This window comes from Schistocerca nitens, chromosome 9, assembly GCF_023898315.1.
Source record: "Schistocerca nitens isolate TAMUIC-IGC-003100 chromosome 9, iqSchNite1.1, whole genome shotgun sequence".
Lineage (NCBI taxonomy): Eukaryota > Metazoa > Arthropoda > Insecta > Orthoptera > Acrididae > Schistocerca > Schistocerca nitens.
The window spans coordinates 272,763,268-272,776,651 of record NC_064622.1 but is presented as its reverse complement, the minus strand read 5'-3'; positions in this window follow the sequence as shown (position 1 = coordinate 272,776,651).

The following is a 13,384-nucleotide window of genomic DNA, read 5'->3' as shown; positions in this document are numbered from 1 at the left end:
TCGCGAATGACTCGTGGGAACAACTGCCTGGTATGGGTGCATGTGAACCGGAATCGCTCTAATTTTTATCTTCAAGATGTTTTCGCGGGATATACGTAGAAAGCAAGACACTGGTTGAGTCAGGTGAAGAGAAAATGAAATAAACCTGAAATTTAGCACGTATCTCTGCTGTAATTTTACCAAATGTTTGAAATCGATAGCAAAATGTCCCATAAACGGGAGTGAAAATCAGTAAATAATTATTAAAATAAAAAGAATTTTTAATATACTATGATTCTAACTAGGAGTAAAAAGTATAAAATAGTTTCTGTGAGCCCTGCAGTTTCCTAACTCCACGGGGACAGTCTAAAAATTTCTGATTGTTGGTTTTTAATAGCTGTGAAGATACTCGTAGGATTTAAAACAAAAAACATGGCACTCAGGCAATACATAATTGATGTATGAACAGTCCATCTCCCTAATGTTATCAACTACATGTTCTCCATGTTTTTCTGTTTTAAATGTTACAACTATTTGCACAGCTATAAAACGTGCACAATCGCAAATTTTCAGAGTATTTGTATGGTGTTAGGAATCAGCGCGAGTTAGTAGAAAGTATTTTATACTTTTTAGTCTGATTCAAAAACGTGGCATGTTACAAAATTATTTTAGTTCAAATTCTTCTGTACTTTTCCTTGCAATTTATTTTACCCATTATGTTAACTTGAAAATGACGAAAAGTGTTGTGCAAATATTTCTGATATCTCTTCCCTCACCCCTCCACCTCTCTCTCCTCTCCCTCCCTCCTCTCTCTCTCTCTCTCTCTCTCTCTCTCTCTCTCTCTCTCTCTCTCGAGGACAAAGCACAGAATGACATACAACCATGTAGAACGATGTGTGGGAATGCTGCCGAGAATTCTCCCAGGTTGTATGGCCGTGGTCCATGGACCTCTTCTGTCCCTGACGTTTCGTCCAAAGCTACGTTGGACATCCATGGAGGAGCTCCTGGTTGTGATGAGTCTTGCCGGAAGAGTTCTCGGCAGCTGAGACATCCGGTCGTGAATGCCTTCATTGTATGTGTTAAAATGTTGTTCAGCGCGAGCGTCACACTGGCTGGCTTGACTGCCGGTTATGGTGTCGAAGCGTTGAGCCTTCCTTTGGGTTTTCTGGGTTTCGTCTTTTTGCAGTACGTTCGTACTAATAACACCAAGTCTCGTCACCCATGATCATTTTTTCCAGGAGAGACTTATCCGCGTTTTGCATTTCAATCACGTTGCGGCAGGGGTCTATGCTTTGTTGTCTTTGTTCGCGATATTGACATGACTACTTTGACACACTACAGTCTCAAGTCCATTACTTAATACCGCCTGCTTTGTCGCAAACACATCTGAAGTTTACAGTTTTTAGTTGAAGCTGCCGCTAGGCTGTAGTTACTGATCAGACGTACTTGTATTCTGGGAATAAATTCAGTCTCGGAATATTTTGTGGTCATGATTGTACATTCTGACAATTTTGTGTGAATTTCCTTCAGAAAGATCAGTCAAAAAATAACATATTTCGGAAAGGGGAAGAAATCGAAAAACCACACTGCCTCCTCTGATAATAATCTAGCCCCTGTCTTTAAAATCTTTTGGGACGTGCGTTGAACACTCATACATTGCCCCTATGAACGCAGTGTAGCACATGTTATATACCGCAGATCGGAAGAACACATTTTTCTTTTCCTTTTATTAGGCTATTAGATTTTGGACTTCATATTTATGGTGATGATTGTTTTACGTAGACTCCACTGGAATTGTTTCCCTTATCATGGTAGAGATAGACAATTCCGTAATTATAGATCATAATACTAGTAGCAATAACAACTGTTTAAGTAGACCCGTCGCAATTATGTAAATCAAACTGGAGATAGAACTATAGTGAGAAAATACGAACTACTTTGAAACTTTCACTAAAATTAGAGTTGCGCTCTATCAAAGCTACGGTTCACTAGATTTGGCACAGGACGTAAGTAACGTAGCACGTTGTAGGATTTTCGTTAGTGCTGGTAGCATTGGTATTGAAAGAAACCGAAATAATGCGTGGGAGAAACTGAGAACGACGACTTCTCTCCTGTTTTGGTTTGTTTGTTTTGCGAACTACTTTGAAACTTTCACTAAAATTAGAGTTGCGCTCTATCAAAGCTACGGTTCACTAGATTTGGCACAGGACGTAAGTAACGTAGCAAGTTGTAGGATTTTCGTTAGTGCTGGTAGCATTGGTATTGAAAGAAACCGAAATAATGCGTGGGAGAAACTGAGAACGACGACTTCTCTCCTGTTTTGGTTTGTTTGTTTTGCATGTAACTAAAGCCGCACATCGTTCAGTGGTAGTCTATTGTGTGTCTTACATCCTTACGAAATATAAATTGCATTTATGCGTAATAATAATTAGATGATCACGTAACTGCTGCGCTTTTCTGTTACCAAAATAATTACTTCTGATACAAGTAAAGTTTACATCCACAAACATAAAAGAATCTATATATTTATTCTTTTTATTTCGTATCGAACACAACGTTCTTCATCATGATCAAAGCAAATAGTTTTCTGATATTACTTGTAGGTGCGGGAGTGAGTTATTCTAACAGAAACATCTTATATAAGCTCGAGGAAGTATTGAAGAGACGTTTGATATGTTTTTGTTCTGTGATTTTTTAATTTTGCCATTTCTTTAAGAAGACAGCGTTTTCTAGCGTTATATCATTATTCTTTTTTATTATTTTTACTACGTTATAAATCAACCATTGTCGAATAAAACCTCAATCAGACACTAACAGTTTCAATTTTGCTATAAATACATTTTATTTTTAAGTAATAGACAGGAGGGTAACTATGTATTTGTAGACGGTACACCGCTTCCGGTTTTTAAGGGACTCTAGTAAGACATTGATCGCACACGTAACCAAAGCGATAGAAATGAGTTAACGCCCGACAGGTATGCAACACACCTAACGTAAGGTAACGCCGTTACGATCTTAACTGACCAATGCTACTAGGAAAACTACCGTAGTCTATGCTTACCTACGGTAGTTTACGGTAGCCTACGGTAGTTTTACAATTCTAGGTAGAAAACTCTACTGTAGAAGAGTTCGATAAATAGGAATATCGGCTCCAGCTAGACACAGCGTTGTAATCCGTTCCCTCTTTTTTTATGTAGCCTTCCGAAAATCATGTCAAAGATCGACAATATTTGTGACAGACAGGGTCGAGTTCCCATATTAATGGATATGAGACGACACTTGGCTCCAATGTGGATCCAGCATTGTTTTCAGGTATAGTAGGTTCACTGACTAAGGCAGCATACTAACGCAACTCCTGAACGATGACGTAAAATGATAACTAGATCCTTGTTACAGTCTGAAAAATACAGTATTACATATTTTTTCAATGATATTCTATGCGTTTTGAAACGCTGGGATTCTCCTTGCAGACATTCAGAGACACAGAGTAAGTCAGTTATGCTGAAAAGGGTACTGAATTGTGGTTTTGAGCCCAAAATATCAATACATTTTTGTATTAGTTACCTGCAAGTGAGTCCTAGCAAGTATGCTAGTTCATCTTCGAAGACGACGAAGGTTTAGTGGCCTGTAACGGCACCAAATCGTGTCGCTTACTAGGAAAAATTTGTAATAAAATTTCATGGATGAACATCTGTATGTAATCGGCCAGCAGGTATAATATCTCTGCAAGCGTCCACATTGCCATCATCAGGGGCTTCGAGGATCTGACTGCGTATAAACTGGCGCAGGGCTCGTATCTCCTAACCCCTCCTCCGGCCTGACGTTCTGTTTAAACTCAATGGAAGAGAGAAGCTAAATGATGTCCTCATACACCTGAATTCCATAAAGCAGAACATCAATTTCAATACCATGGAAGTCTAAATTGATGGGTGGTTTACACTCGCAATTGTGCGCTGTCAGAACGCTTCGCTACCTGGACTAGAATCGTTTGTCGATCGAGATGTCATCGCCTACAAGACGCGGCACTGTGGAATTGACCCGAAGACGCAAAGTAAACCTAGTTTTGTTTATAGTAATATGCCTTTTACTTTGTATACACGCGCATGTAGGAAAGTTTCTAATGATGAAAAAATACATGTATGGATGAAAGGACTTGTTGTACTTGCTGAAAATGTAACTGTTACTGGTGATATTACTTTGTATTACAATTATTAATAAAGTGTTATCCCCCCCTTTCTGCATGTTCTGGTAAGAAGATGATCAGGCCGCAGAGTGTACTGTAATATGACGCACATGGACGTTTAGAACGTTCCGAAATTAAGTTTCGTCATTGTTTTTGAAACACAAGGTAGCCCACCACGTGACACAGACGAACGCAATATGAATCTGCACACGCTGCTGGTTCAACGGCGGAAGGGCGCACGCGAAGGAGGAATGACGGATGTGCAGAGTGCTGAAGAAGAGAGAATAACAGCACACCGACGTTCCCGAGGTTATTCGAGTACATATCACAATAGCAGACGAACCGGTAATGACAACATGATCGACAGTGAAAGTTCGTGCCATTATCAGGTGTGGATTAGTACAGGAGACTAATGTGTCCGTCATCCACGAGCGTCCATAGACCGTGTATGGTAAAGAGGTCACGTCTCGCCAAAATGGTTGGCCGCTGGTGTTGCAAGTTCAGAGAAGGAAGTCAGAGTGGAGGTCGAAGGCTGAAGTGGGTGTCCCTCCACATCCACGAATGAGGACAATATTGATAGTGGATGTGCGACAATTCCTTGGATCGCAGGGCCCAGAGTTTTAACAGAGTGGTTTCTTCAAACTAACTGCATTCTAATACAGATGTCTCGATGTCGGTGGCGACTAAGTTGAAAATAGTGCAGCTGTGTAGTTCATAATGCCATGTTTTATTTCTTTTGCACAATGAAGTTTTTGTGTGAAAAACAAACTTACTTTCAGAATGTCCCTCGTGCAACTGGACAGCTACTACCACCAGACAGAGAGTAACGGCGTACTCGAAACTTTGGCATATACGGTTCGCACCTTCTCCGACAATGGGAGCCTCAACCAAGAACTTCAACATCTGAAGCCGGGTTCCGTAAAAAAGGCTATACAGGGGGACAGATTCGCAGATCTCTACGCCCTACACCGACTGTACAACCGGCGGAAACAGAAGAGGAACATACAAAAGATGCGGCTATTGCATTTATTCCATTTTGTGACGCATTATCCGGGAAGACTGGACGAATTCTTCGTAAACATCAACCGAAAGCTGCCTTCTGCCTACCTTCTAAAACACAGGCACTGGTAGTGTCAAGGACGACCTTACGTTTTGAAAATCCGGAGACTATCAGCTCCCCTGCCAATTTGTCATGACTGACATAGGTGCAACGGTGTGTAGTGTCGTTGCTGAGAACACTAATAGCGCACTAGACTGGAGAAGCCTACCAAGGCTGCAGTCGCGGAACATCGCATGACCAAGCAACGAGGCGTAGTGGTTAGCACACTGGACTCTCATTCGGGAGGACGACGGTTCAAACTCGCGTCCGGACATCCTGATTTACGTTTTTGCGCCATTTCCCTAAATCGCTTCTGGCAAATGCTGGGATGGTTCCTTGAAAGGTCGCGGTCGACCTGCTTCCCAATCCGTCCCTAATCTATTGGGACTGATGACCTCGCTGTTTGGTCTCCTGTCCCACATCACCAACCAATCGACATCGCCTGTCGGAACAACACGGTATGCATTATAGCCGTGTTACGGTTCTGGCGCAGACATCTAACTTCTAGAGTTGTGTCATTAAAGAATCTATCGAGATTCAATTAGAGGAAGTGCTGATCAATCGTGATAATGGCTATATCCTTAATAACGCCTGGGAACCCGCAATGAATTTGATTAAAAAGAGGAGGGAGGTATTCGACAATGAACTGACTTCGGGGACGGCAGAGGAATAGCAGAGACGCCTCCAGCACTCGTCCCTGTGCGCAGGCTTCCTATGGAGCAACTTGGGGGGGGGGGGGGGGGGGGAGCGAGGAGGCAGAGGGAGGGAGGATGGGGAGGAGGTAGTGTTCGCACGGCCGCTCTTGGGCGCGGGCCGCATACAGAGCACCGGCTGAGAGGAAAGGGGAGGAATTGTAAGGTGTGCATCAGCTCCTAGACAGTTTGTCAGCGCAACTGATGATAATGTGTCTATTGCAAACTGACATTCGGCCGTTCAACCGCGAAATATTTCGTCAGCAATTGCCCTAGGACACGTTTAAATATCCCATAGGAATATATTATTTAACAGGAAATGGACAATGTGTGCATTCTTCAAGTAAGTCAGGAACCACTTTGCTGTGTATGACTGTGTACGAGGTAAGATAAGGTGGGTTACGGAGTGGTGGGGCAACTGACGTCGTAGGAAAGCTGGACAGGAGTAGAAATGATTAGCGAACTAGTTAACGCAACAAATGGTTCAAATGGTTCAAATGGCTCTGAGCACTATGGGATTTCACTGCTGAGGTCATCAGTCCCCTATAACTTAGAAGTACTTAAACCTAACTAACCTAAGGACCTCACACACATCCATGCCCGAGGCTTGATTCGAACCTGCGACCGTAGCGGTCGCGCGGTTACAGACTGTAGCGCCTAGAACCGCTCGGCCACACCGGCCGGCAGTTAAGGGGCTCCGGAACGCCCTATACTTGCAATGTTAAAATACCGCTTATAAATTACATCTTTCCTCACAAAGTATTTGAGGTAGGAAGTTGAACTTTTTACAGATTATTTATTGGAATATGGGCTACAACTTAACACAGGGATTTTACAAAATTTTAGTTCAGTTATTAAAGACGATTTTTTTTTCAATTGTAATGAAAATTCACAACATTTTTTGCAATTTTTTATTTATATATTCAAAAATATACAGTTTTTTGGAAAAAGGCTGTGTTCAATTATGCAGAAGGTAGTGTGTAACATTTACTGAAAGTTTGAAACAAATATGTTTGGAAGATCCTTAGAAAACATGTAATTAGTATGAGAAAATAAAAGTTTTGGGAATCGAGCGACAAAGATTGGATTAACTTTTTAGTGCATTCCAGGTCCATAGGATGGATTATCTTCATCCTCTGCAAACTCCTCCTCCAGCTTCCTCTTGTTCCTCCTCCTGTTTACTCTTGCTTGTATTTCTAGACTCTTTACAGCCCTGTCTGCAGCCCGAAGGCGTTCCTTGTCTAAAGCAAGCATCGCTCGTTGTTGTGTTCGTAGATTTTGCTACCATTTTCTTCAGTTGCAGTTACTGCAACACTGTTCCAAAAGGTGGTCATGTATGAACACTTATCACATTTCAGTTGTATTTCACTAGCAAGTCCTACGTGCTTTATTATGGAGAGTTCCAGACCAAATTCACTACAATGAATACATCTTACACAGTTTGAAAAAATTCCTTTGAGAACCGACATATCAAATATTTCATTCACATCCGATTCGCCCATAAAACATTCATAGTTTTCACTCATTGAACCAAGCTTCTTCTGTGAAGTATTTTCTTTCCCACTTTGACTGCTATGGGCAGGTGTACTTGAGAGGTTAGGTTCACTCACTTGGTTATCGTCTTTATTGTTTACAGTAGTAACACATACCTTTGGCTTTCCAACATTTCTCCTTTTCTTAAAAGCCTTCAGAGGATTTCTAATAACTTTAATTTTACTCATTATTATACTTCAACAAAACAGAGACTCTAGAAACAGAATTAATTACGAATATTTTCGAGATAACGACAGAGTAAATAAACATGAAGCAATCGACAATCACACCAGCGATATATATTGAACCATCACAGGTTAGCCACAACACATACTTTATCTCACATCACTAAAATGTACCTGATGAAGACGGACGTTAATAATAACACTATTTTACAGCAGTTTAACAGCGCCACAGTGGGTCACGCCCATGTAGAACACATTTCAAAAGAAATTTAAGAATAGTTGTAGTCTTCGGAATTGAATAAATTATATATCTATTAAAAGGTAATAGCCTGCAGATTCAGAAAACGCAAAAAAGTAAAAATTGAACTTTTCATGATTTTGAGCCTTTCCGGAGCCCCTTAACGCAACAAACAGAAGATTTGCTTAACTTTTATTTCTCCAAGCGTACGAAGATTGATCACAAATGAAGCAGCAAGAATCAGAGTGCAGGTATCACAATGTCAACTACGATGGGGCTCGCCGTACTAAGGATGAAAGGTGGTGGTATAGTGACGAAGCTTAAAATGCAAGTGGGATGAGCAGCTGCCGCCGGCCTTCCTACAATGCGGCGACAGGGGGCGCTCTTAGTCTGGTTTGCAACTGGAGGCGTGGCTCTTTGCGGTCTCACTATTGGTTCGCGGCGCCCTTGAGGTGGTATCGATATGCGATACCACACACGTAGTTTCCGAAGTATTCAAACCAGATAATTATGACTTGACATACATACTGATGGACCGAAACCCTGACTGCTGCCAACTGTGGTCTTCATGTCCCTTGTGGTACTGCAGGTTTGTGGTGCTGTACTGAAACTAATAAGCAGAGACAAACGGTGAATCGTTCTAGCAATGATATGGGCGGAAACTGCGAAATACACTGACTTAAACTACTTTGAAAGAGACAGATTGTTATGGACCGGCACCTGAGAACAAGCAAACCGGCTAAGCTTGTCGGCCGCTGGCACATTCCTGACATAAGCATCTATACAAACGGGTCGATTGACTGTGTAACCACGAGTGGGCAACAAGACGTTGGACGTCCACGCCTCACCGCAGAAAGTGATTGTCGGGGACCTGCGCACTCAGTACGGCACGATAGGCGGCGGTCTGTGACAGATGTGACGACCGTGCACAGGAACGGTGCAGGAACAGGTGCTTCAGAGAACACCGTTCTGCGCTCATTCTCTAACAAAGGAGTCGGCAGCAGTGTTCCCATGTTGAGGCAACGACGTGGTCAATTGTAATTGCAGAGGACACGGGATCATGGAGACAGTACGGTGGTTGAAAGGAAAAGTGCCGCTTGATCAGATGAGTCACGTTTATTCATTGAGGTGAATGGCTACTCGAAACATTCATTGCGACACAGACACAGATCAATTGAGACATTCACTTAGGCCTCTATGACACATTTGGTAGTAATCGAAGGCACCATGGCAGCTGTTACCTAAGTGAAAATTGCATCCGCATGTGCTAACTCATATGTTCCAAAACGCCACCCCTAAAAACGAGATTCTACCGGGACTCTTACATCGGCTTTTGCTGGAGATAGAAAGATAAGGTCACGGGTTTTGAATAACCCTTGGGATAGGGACCTTTTGTATAACTAACAGAAGGATAGTGTCACTATCCTACAACACAGCGTCAACTCACGTTCTCTTGCTTAGGAAAATGTAACAAGTCGGTTGGTTCTTTCTGCATTTGGTGTGATGTACGGTGGTCTTTATGGGGCTTATGGAGGCACCTTTGTTCATTGACGGTTCTTTAGAAAATCCGTAACACTTTTTTACCATTTTTTCGGACCGAAATAGAGCATCGGATTCCAAGAAGGCTATGCACAGCAAATGGATGTAACATTTACAGTTTCTTTCTAAAACACTGAACTCAAACGACCTTCAAAATTTTCTCGATATCTTTATCCAAATCCGACATCCAGCGGTTCAAATTTACCCTACATGTACACGTAAAATAGTAACGTATTATCCGGTGTGAGGCGAAAAGTCAGTTTATAAAGTGACGTACCACCGAGAAATGTTACTGTAAGTGTCTCCATTATCATCAGAAGGATTCGGAGGACCCCATGCTGACGTACTGAAGAATATGCTAAATTTTTGTGCACGTAAAATTAGGTTTTAGGTGTAAAATTAATTTAGCTGTATTTCAATTTCACTTAACCAAACTATCCAATTTTTACTGACTCGAAGTTCTTTTCATACAAGCGACAGGCTCTGGTATGGCAGGGAAGAGAAAGGAACCAGCGAAAAAATTCTGCTCTGGGAGCACAAAAAGGCGGATACACTCCTGTTTAAAAGACCCTTAAAAGTGGGATACCTATTGCCTCAATTACCTTTCTTAACACTTTTAAAAATAGTTCCAAAAATATATTCGCGCTTTTATGCTGAGAGAGAATGGGGCAATGGCATTGGGAAACAGTTGGTAAACTAATAAATACTGGAAGGTAGAAGACAGCGGTTGTGATAAAGAAAGAGCAAAGCAGACGATAGCAGTGCGAGAAAATGAGAGAGGCTCAGTGGCAGTGGAATATACACTCCTGGAAATTGAAATAAGAACACCGTGAATTCATTGTCCCAGGAAGGGGAAACTTTATTGACACATTCCTGGGGTCAGATACATCACATGATCACACTGACAGAACCACAGGCACATAGACACAGGCAACAGAGCATGCACAATGTCGGCACTAGTACAGTGTATATCCACCTTTCGCAGCAATGCAGGCTGCTATTCTCCCATGGAGACGATCGTAGAGATGCTGGATGTAGTCCTGTGGAACGGCTTGCCATGCCATTTCCACCTGGCGCCTCAGTTGGACCAGCGTTCGTGCTGGACGTGCAGACCGCGTGAGACGATGCTTCATCCAGTCCCAAACATGCTCAATGGGGGACAGATCCGGAGATCTTTCTGGCCAGGGTAGTTGACTTACACCTTCTAGAGCACGTTGGGTGGCACGGGATACATGCGGACGTGCATTGTCCTGTTGGAACAGCAAGTTCCCTTGCCGGTCTAGGAATGGTAGAACGATGGGTTCGATGACGGTTTGGATGTACCGTGCACTATTCAGTGTCCCCTCGACGATCACCAGTGGTGTACGGCCAGTGTAGGAGATCGCTCCCCACACCATGATGCCGGGTGTTGGCCCTGTGTGCCTCGGTCGTATGCAGTCCTGATTGTGGCGCTCACCTGCACGGCGCCAAACACGCATACGACCATCATTGGCACCAAGGCAGAAGCGACTCTCATCGCTGAAGACGACACGTCTCCATTCGTCCCTCCATTCACGCCTGTCGCGACACCACTGGAGGCGGGCTGCACGATGTTGGGGCGTGAGCGGAAGACGGCCTAACGGTGTGCGGGACCGTAGCCCAGCTTCATGGAGACGGTTGCGAATGGTCCTCGCCGATACCCCAGGAGCAACAGTGTCCCTAATTTGCTGGGAAGTGGCGGTGCGGTCCCCTACGGCACTGCGTAGGATCCTACGGTCTTGGCGTGCATCCGTGCGTCGCTGCGGTCCGGTCCCAAGTCGACGGGCACGTGCACCTTCCGCCGACCACTGGCGACAACATCGATGTACTGTGGAGACCTCACGCCCCACGTGTTGAGCAATTCGGCGGTACGTCCACCCGGCCTCCCGCATGCCCACTATACGCCCTCGCTCAAAGTCCGTCAACTGCACATACGGTTCACGTCCACGCTGTCGCGGCATGCTACCTGTGTTGAAGACTGCGATGGAGCTCCGTATGCCACGGCAAACTGGCTGACACTGACGGCGGCGGTGCACAAATGCTGCGCAGCTAGCGCCATTCGACGGCCAACACAGCGGTTCCTGGTGTGTCCGCTGTGCCGTGCGTGTGATCATTGCTTGTACAGCCCTCTCGCAGTGTCCGGAGCAAGTGTGGTGGGTCTGACACACCGGTGTCAATGTGTTCTTTTTTCCATTTCCAGGAGTGTAGTTGACAGTGTCAGAACTGCGCTGGGCAAAGAGCGAAGTAGACAGTGCCAGTGGGAAAGGAATAAAGAGAAAAAGAAAGTCGAAGTTTTTGAGAGCCAGTGATAATGACTGACAGAGAATGATAACGAGAAAGATAAAGGTAGTGGCAGTGAGAAGAGACAGCAGCGCTAGGAAGGACTGAATGAGGTAGTAGCAGTAAGAGAGAGAGCAAGTGGGAGACAGCGACAATAGGACAGAACAAAGGAGACTGTGGCGTGAGACAGTAGAAAGCGACGGACAGACACAGAGAGATAATGACAATGAGTTGAGCGGAATGAGTGAGGGAGACTGGTCAAGTGGGAGTGTATGGGTATGAGAGACGATCGACTAGTAGTGAGTGGGAGCAAGTTATACTTAGGGGAGCTTATGGGTATGAGGCGAACTGTATATTACACAGAGAGCAAATATGTTCGCATGCCAAAATATTTAGGAAAATTTTTGAAGCTGCTGAAGAAGGTAGAATGAGGCAGCTGGTAGCCAACGTTTCCGTCAGAGTCTGTGATACAGGTGGGTATCACCTTTTTTGAGCTCCGACATGAGCATTCCTCTCAGATGCCTTCATGCTCGATGTCTTCTGTGACATCTTAAAGCAGGACAAAGGTCCTTATAGCAAGAGCAGAATCGCGCAACGATGGATTGAGGAGCGTGATGGGAAACTGGCGTTGAAGTCTCGGTCATCATATTCGCGCGGCTCTAGCCAGGTGGAACGCACATGGGACGCTCTCAGGCGACAAGTAGCGGGCCCATACTTTATGAGAATTGCGCCAACTATGCGTAGACATCTAGTGCTACAAAACTCTGGAAAACTATAAAGAACTCGTAGAATTCATGCTGTGCAGAACCGCCGGTGTTTCACGTTCCGAAAATGGATGAAATCACTATTAGGCAGGTGGTCATAACTTTTTAGCTGATGCGTATATCTGAATTTGCTTATCCAAAGACGTTGTCCACAAAACACTTGGAATCAAACTGAGTCTGCTCGAACGCATAATTTTACAAGCAGCAACTTCGTCTGCATTTCACCACTTTCGTTAGGCAAAACATATTAGTTTTTATCATAAACCATCCATTTTATACAATTCTAATATACAAATCCTGCAAGTCTTCATCAATTTGAGCCCAGTTGATTATTTCAATAGCCATGCTTCTCAGAAAGATGAAATAAAGAATCAAGTAAATGCAACTTGGTGCTTAAGAGGTTATGATTTCGCATTTCAAGGCTACATGAATCATTTGTGTCACAGTACTCTTGGACCAATGCCAGCAACACCTTCCTCCACATCCGACATGCTTTGTTCTGTATACAATGGATTATGATTAGCTATCCAACTTTCCGATGTACTGATGAGAATAGCCGGCCGCGGTGGCCGTGCGGTTCTGGCGCTGCGGTCCGGAACCGCGGGACTGCTACGGTCGCAGGTTCGAATCCTGCCTCGGGCATAGGTGTGTGTAATCTCCTTAGGTTAGTTAGGTTTAAGTAGTTCTAAGTTCTAGGGGACTTATGACCTAAGATGTTGAGTGCCATAGTGCTCAGAGCCATTTGAACCATTTGATGAGAATAAAAAGCAGATAAAAAGTAGGAAAACAAACAAGGATATAGTCCAATGAAGCTTGTCGTAACGCAATCTGAAATTTTTTGGGCAGGAAGAATACAACGATACGATTGCACTGC